General features: G+C 42.2%; 1 pseudogene; it reads left to right on the top strand.

Moving 5' to 3' along the window:
* The first annotated feature begins 640 nt into the window (after positions 1-640).
* LOC136355251 (uncharacterized) lies at positions 641-1,921 on the top strand (annotated as a pseudogene).
* The last annotated feature ends 6,262 nt before the right edge of the window (positions 1,922-8,183 follow it).

Below are 8,183 nucleotides of genomic sequence, written 5' to 3'. Positions count from 1 at the left end.
CTGCTCTTCCGTTTTGTAACAGACGAGAATAGTCACCATTAACAAATGAAATTCATTGTGTTGTAACATCCACAACAAATGAGAGATTCATTGTGTTGTAACATCCACAACAAATGAAAGATTCATTATGTGGTAACCTTCACAACAAATGAGATTTATTTTGTGGTAACCTTTACAACAAATGAGATTTATTTGTGTGGTAATGGAGATCTCTCTCTCTCTCTACATATAACGCAAGGCAGAGGCTCTCAAAGCGTGTGTCTTCTTCCTACTATTGTTCCTTGGCGATACTCTCCTTCTGTTCTTGCGCTGTCTCTCTGTTTCCCCGGTTTTGTTCATCCCGCGCGCACGGGTGATCGGAACGAGCAGGTGCCTCCGAAGCTCCGTCCGCTTGAGAACCTGCACGGGTAGGCGGGCGATCAAGTTTTTGGGTAGCGCTTCAAGCGCGACTGCTCTCGTTCTTCGCGGCTACTGCTGCTACATCGGCGCCTTCACCAAGATGTCAACGGAGATTGGAGACAAGAAGATGAACGACATCAACGGAGGCAATACTGCCTCAAAATCTAGCGGTGGGACGTTCTCGGGGTATACTTTCATTCTCCCGATTCTATTAGATGTTTATTTGTTAATACTCTTCGCAATGGCAGCATTGCGTTACTATGTAAATGTTGATGCTTATTTCATATTAAGCATACTCAAGTTGTATACATCTAGCACTCTCACTAGATCTACTCATATTGCAAATGTCATGTTTATTGTCTTAATATTTTGGATTAAAATATGCCGAATTATGACCAAATTTCCAACAATCCAAAAACTTGATAGGTCTTTTTCGGTAGTTGGCTTTGCTGCATCACTAAAACCACATGCTTTCGATGGTTCAAATTATAAAAGATGGAAAGCACGTGCACTTTTGTGGTTGACGGCGATGCATTGTTTCTTTGTCGCACGGGGCAAACCGAGTGAACCACCTCTCTCACCTGAGGAGGAGGCTAAGTTCGAGGCTGCGGATTGCTTGTTCCGTGGAGCATTGATCAGTGTGCTCGCCGACAATATTGTGGACGTGTATATGCACATGCCTTCAGGGAAGGACATGTGGGATGCTCTTAAGGCCAAGTTCGGGGTTTCTGATGCCGGCAGCGAGCTGTATGTCATGGAGTAGTTCTATGACTACAAGATGGTCGATGATCGTTCTGTAGTGGAACAGGCTCATGAGATTCAGATGTTGGCAAAGGAACTTGAGAACAACAACTGTGAGTTGCCGGACAAGTTTGTGGCAGGTGTCATTATTGCCAAATTGCCACCTTCTTGGACGGACTTTGGTACTTCTCTAAAACACAAGAGGCAAGAGTTCAGTGTTACTGATCTTATTGGCTCTTTGGGTGTTGAGGAGAAGGCGAGGGCAAAGGACAACCGGGGCAAAAAGATCGAGGGAGGTTCTAGCGCCAATTTGGTGCAGAAGAAGAACCCTCACGCATCCCACAACAACAACAAGAAAGTCAAACCTGACGTCAAACCCAAGGCTACAACCAATTTTAAGAAGAAAGGCAAGGGAAAGGCAAAAGGAGGTTGCTTTGTGTGTGGCAAGTCTGGGTATTGGGCCAAGGATTGTCCTGAGCGCAAGGACAAGAAGTCTGGAAACATGGTTATTAGTGAGGGCGGAGGAACATCGAGGTATGGTAATTTTTTACCTACAGTTCTCTCTGTCTGTCACTCACCTGATTGGTGGGTTGATACTGGTGCTAATATTTATGTGTGTGCCGACATTTCCCTGTTTTCTTCTTATCAGGTCGGGAGAGGTTCCTCCTTGTTGATGGGAAACGGATCGCTTGCGGCTGTTCATGGTGTTTGTACGGTCGATCTAAAGTTTACTTCGGGAAAGATCGTGCAGCTGAAGAACGTGCAGCATGTCCCTTCAATAAAGAAGAATCTAGTTAGCGGTTCTCTATTGTGTAGAGATGGTTTTAGAATTGTGTTTGAATCCAATAAATGTGTCATATCTAAATATGGAACGTTTATTGGAAAAGGTTATGACAGCGGAGGCTTGTTCCGCTTTTCCTTGGATGATATGTGTAATAAAGTTGTGAACCATGTAAGCAATGATGATGATGAATCTAATGTGTGGCATAAACGACTCTGTCATGTGAATTTTGGTTGTATGACACGCTTAGCCAACATAAGTTTAATTCCAAAATTCACTTTAGTCAAAGGCTCTAAGTGCCATACTTGTATTCAATCGAAACAACCTCGCAAGCCTCACAAGGCATCTTAGGCGAGGAATTTGGCACCACTAGAACTTGTTCATTCCGATCTGTGCGAAATGAATGACGTGTTGACTAAAGTGGGAAAGAAATATTTCATGACACTGATAGATGATTGCACTAGATTCTACTATGTGTACCTATTGAAAACAAATTATGAAGCATTACATTACTTTAAGATCTATAAGGCTAAGGTAGAAAATCAACTGGAAAGGAAAATCAAACGGTTGAGGTCTGATAGGGGTGGAGAGTATTTTTCCAATGAGTTTATTTCTTTCTGCGAAGAGTATGGAATTATTCATGAGAGGACGCCTCCCTATTCACCCTAGTCAAATGGGGTAGCCGAAAAAAAGAACCGCACTCTAACTGAGATGGTGAATGCCATGTTAGACACTGCAGGACTTTCCAAGGAATGGTGGGGTGAGGCAATATTGACTGCGTGTCATGTCCTGAATAGAATTCCTACTAAGCATAAGGAAGTAACACCATTCGAGAAATGGGAAAAGAAGAAATTAAATCTCTCTCACCTGCGCACATGGGGCTATTTGGCCAAGGTAAATGTACCTATAGCCAAAAAGCGTAAACTTGGACCAAAGACCGTAGATTGTGTGTTCCTTGGTTATGCTATCCACAGTGTGGGATATAGGTTCTTAATAGTAAATTCTGGAGTACCCGACATGCGTGTTGGTACAATTATTGAGTCTAGAGATGCCACATTTTTTGAGAATTAATTTCCTATGAAAAATGCACCTAGCACTTCTAGTCAAGAACCTATTTTATTCCGTGAGCACTTTGTGCCGATAGAACATATTGATCAAACACTTGAGGAAAATCCTGAGAAGGATAACATTGTAGCAACTCGAAAGAGTAAGAGACAAAGGACTGCAAAGTCTTTTGGAGATGACTACAATGTATATCTTGTAGATGATACTCCAAGAACCATTGAAGAGGCATATTCATCTCCTGACGCTGACTATTGGAAGGAAGCGGTACGCAGTGAGATGGACTTAATTATTTCTAATAGTACTTGGGAAGTCGTCGAGCGTCCATATGGGTGCAAGCCTGTAGGATGCAAATGGGTTTTCAAGGAAAAGCTTAGGCCTGATGGTACAATTGAAAAGTACAAGGCAAGGCTTGTGGCCAAGGGTTATACCCAAAAAGAAGGCGAGGACTTTTTCGACACTTATTCATCGGTTGCTCGCTTGACCACGATTCGAGTACTACTTGCTCTGGCAGCCTCTCATGGTCTACTCGTCCATCAGATGGATGTTAAGACAGCTTTCCTCAATGGAGAGTTGGATGAGGAGATCTATATGGATCAACCAGATGGGTATGTACTAGAAGGTCAGAAGGGAATGGTGTGCAAGCTGTTGAAGTCCTTGTATGGTCTCAAACAAGCGCCTAAGCAATGGCATGAGAAGTTTGACAATACACTTACATCTGCTGGCTTTGTTGTGAACGAAGCTGATAAATGTGTATACTATCGCTATGGTGGGGGAGAGGGAGTGATCTTGTGTTTATATGTTGATGACATATTGATCTTTGAGACCAGCCTCAATGTGATTGAGGAGGTCAAGGACTTTCTGTCCAAAAGCTTTGAAATGAAGGATTTGTGAGTGGCTGATGTTATTCTTAACATTAAACTACTAAGAGGAGATGAGGGTGGGATTACACTTGTGCAATCTCACTATGTGGACAAAGTCTTGAGTCGCTTTGGTTATAGTGACTGCAAGGCAGCTCCTACTCCTTATGATCCCAGTGTGCTATTAAGGAAAAACCGAAGAATAGCAAGGGATCAATTGAGATACTCTAAGATCATTGGTTCATTGATGTACTTAGCTAGTGCAACGAGGCCTGACATCTCATTTGCTGTGAACAAGTTGGGCCGGTTTGTTTCAAATCCGGGAGATGATCATTGGCATGCTCTTGAAAGAGTAATGCGCTATCTAAAAGGGATAATGAGCTATGAAATTCACTACGTCGGGTACCCAAAAGTGCTGGAGGGCTATAGTGAGTCAAACTGGATATTTGATGCTGATGAGATAAAGGCCACAAGTGGGTATGTGTTCACACTTGGAGGGGGCGCTGTTTCCTGGAAGTCTTGCAAGCAGACCATCTTAACGAGGTCAACAATGGAAGCAGAACTCACAGCTTTAGATACTGCCACAGTTAAGGCCGAATGGCTTCGTGAGCTCCTGATGGACTTGCCGGTGGTTGAAAAACCAGTACCAGCAATCCTGATGAATTGTGATAATCAAACAGTGATTATTAAAGTGAACAGTTCGAAGGACAACATGAAGTCATCCAGGCATGTTAAAAGAAGACTGAAGTCTGTCAGAAAGCAGAAAAACTCTGGAGTGATAGCATTGGACTATATCCAGACGACTAAAAATCTGGCAGATCAGTTTACCAAGGGGCTACCACGTAATGTGATAGACTATGCATCGAGGGAGATGGGCTTGAGACCCACTTAGAGTTGCACAATAGTGGAAACCTGTCCATTGTGATCGGAGATCCCGTGAATTTGGATGGCGAAATAAACTATTGTGTAGCTGAGAGAAGAGACCCTAAAATGAACCTATCTTCATGATGCACTTCTCTTCTAATCTGTATGGTAGGATGATATACACCTTAAAGTGATCCGAGTGGTTTTTCATAAAGCAGAGATGTTGGCCTACAGAACATCTTAGAAGAAACACACCTATATGAATCCGACTGCTAGTCACAGTCTATGAGATCTGGGTGATCTCTAGATACTCATGAAAAGGCCAGGAGTATGACTTTTACGCTCCAAACAGAGGGGATGCAAACGACAGCCTAGTACTAGTTAAGGGTTTAAGTGAAATCTGAATCGCACAAGATTGACAATTCAAGGCATAGTCCATTGTTCAGTTGTGATCTGGTATAGCTCTTTTCCTAGGTGGAAGTTCAACCTAACAGTCTCCATCGAAACACTGGTATAACTAACAGGTTCAGTTTTGAGAACATTTCTTGTGAGCCATGAAATTTGGTGGGGATTGTTGGAATAAATGGGCTAGGCCCAATTTAATTCAATTAAAATCTCAAGAGCCCACAAGTAATGTTAGAGAGAATAATACTGCCTTGAAAATTTAGGTAGAAAAACCTCAACTTAAATAGGGTGATATTAGAGATTCTCTGTTGACCGATTGAGGTGATAGTTGGACTGCCACACGCATGCACGCATGCCGAGTCGACCTCGGCCATGGGCGTAGCGAGGCGAGGCGGCTGACCGAGCCTGCCTGCTGCTCTTCCGTTTTGTAACCGATGAGAATAAAGTCACCATTAACAAATGAAATTCATTGTGTTATAACCTCCACAACAAATGAGAGATTCATTGTGTTGTAACCTCCACAACAAATGAGAAATTCATTGTGTTGTAACATCCACAACAAATGAGAGATTTATTTGTTGTAACCTTCACAACAAATGAAAGATTCATTATGTGGTAACCTTCACAACAAATGAGATTTATTTTGTGGTAACCTTCACAACAAATGAGATTTATTTTGTGGCAACCTTCACAACAAATGAGATTTATTTGTGTGGTAATGGATATCTCTCTCTCTACATATAACGCAAGGCAGAGGCTCTCAAAGGGTGTGTCTTCTTCCTACTATTGTTCCTTGGTGATACTCTCCTTTTGTTCCTGCGCTGTCTCTCTGTTTCCCCGGTTCTGTTCATCCCGCGCGCACGGGTGATCGGAACGAGCAGGTGCCTCCGAAGCTCCGTCCGCTTGAGAACCTGCACGGGTAGGCGGGCGATCAAGTTTTTGGGTAGCGCTTCAAGCGCGACTGCTCTCGTTCTTCGCGGCTACTGCTGCTACATCGGCGCCTTCACCAAGATGTCAACGGAGATTGGAGACAAGAAGATGAACGACATCAACGGAGGCAATACTGCCTCAAAATCCAGCGGTGGGACGTTTTCGGGGTATACTTTCATTCTCCCGATTCTATTAGATGTTTCTTTGTTAATACTCTTTGCAATGGCAGCATTGCGATACTATGTAAATGTTGATGCTTATTTCATATTAAGCATACTCAAGTTATATACATCTAGCACTGTCACTAGATCTACTCATATTGCAAATGTTATGTTTATTGTCTTAATATTTTGGATTAAAATATGTGGAATTATGACCAAATTTCCAACACAAGTTACCGTATCATTACTTTCAACACACAATGACCTGTGAGCTGTCGTCTCATTTTAGGTAACTTCCTTTTGTTGTTGCACCTTTGTCATCATTTGAAAAAAAAAATCGAACTTAATTTAAACATCCTGCTGATCCTTCACTTTCACCAATTATCTTGATTGGCCGAGGAACTGGTCTTGCACCTTTCCAGAGCTTGACCACACAATCATCCCAACTCTGCTATATTGTTTGTACAGCATTATTGGGAGCTGCACTCCAAGTTCATCAATATTGTTTACATTTTTGCCTGTGCAGCTAAAAATCTTATGTTAACATGACATGTTCTTATACATTTATACCCTTTATGCATATTTGAAGATGTGCTACGGAAAGATACTCTCCTTTGACAACTGAGCAAAATGTTGGCGTTTGCGTTCTGGGAGGTGAACAGTGGCGAAGTAATACTGATACGGGGTGCTGGCCACGAAATGTAAGAACTCGCCAGCGCCTCGATAGACAACGGTGTGGATCTTGATGGCTCAGGTCATGCTGAGTGGCATATTGGCCTCACCTCACCTCTTGTTCACTCTAATATGCGTAGTCGTTCCTCGTATAATTATATTTTTAATTTTGTGGTTAATTTGCACTAATATGTAAATAAATTGATTGTTGATATGACTTTGGATATATTTCAACACATTCTTCTAGATTCATGTAAAAAACTGAACTTATTTTAGGATGGAGGGTGTATGTCAGAATGCACATTAATATAACATAAAAGAATCATTTTTTAAATTAGGCAACTAAATAGCACCAAATTTACTGAATACATGAGTGACAAGACATCATTTCTATTCATCCGTTTTAGTTTTGGAGACTCGCAACCACATCGCTTAGTTACATTAATTAACTCAGGTAATCACATAAAGCTAAAATCTATTGGTCAGTTATGTATAGACTCAACTTGCAACTAACTAATGAGTTAATTGTATGGATTAGATGGCTAATCATCCGGGGGGTTAATTTGCAGCGCATAGGGATGGGGGGTGCCAGGCCCACCCCGGCACCCCCGGTGGCTTCGCCACTGGAGGTGGATGATTTATTTACACTTGCAAAAATTTTGGTGGGTTAGGCTACAATATTGAGCTTCTGGCGGGTTAGGGCACTATATGTGCAACCTTGACGCTGCACTGTGCTGGTTAAGGAGCAGCTGAGCAGGCTGTAGATTAAGGAGATGTCCTCTGGTTCTAAATCCTCAAACAAATAAAGATTTTACTGCCAAATTTGACTTGGGTCTTTTATTGTAATTCTATAAATTTGAGCTGACCGTGCATGAAATGAGAGGACTGAGGGGATGGAGGCTGAAGGGGATCGTGGCTTCCGATTGTCTCTCGGCTATTCATCGCATTCATTCAATTGTGAAAGATCGTTATGAAGTTGGCTGCCAGATTGATGCTATCAAGGAGATCGCTGCTATGTTCCTGTCTTATTCTTTTAAACATGTTGAACGCTTGTGTGATTCAGCGGTGCATTATCTGGCTCGTTAATATGAGCACACCCGTTGTAATTTCTATCGATTTGAGATCCCGAACTGAATTCATGGGATGATCTGTAGTGATGCTACTTAATCAGTAAAGTGGTGTGATTGCCGAAAAAGACGTCCTAGACTATGTTTATGTAGTCATACCTACGGCAAGGAGGATGTGCTGCCATTATTTTTGACCTGCTGTGTGTAGTGATTATGTGTTAGTGGGGGCTCATATCAGTCA

Source organism: Oryza sativa, chromosome 2, assembly GCF_034140825.1.
Source record: "Oryza sativa Japonica Group chromosome 2, ASM3414082v1".
NCBI lineage: Eukaryota > Viridiplantae > Streptophyta > Magnoliopsida > Poales > Poaceae > Oryza > Oryza sativa.
Note: the sequence above shows the minus strand (reverse complement) of the source record. Positions and strands in the feature narration are given on the sequence as shown.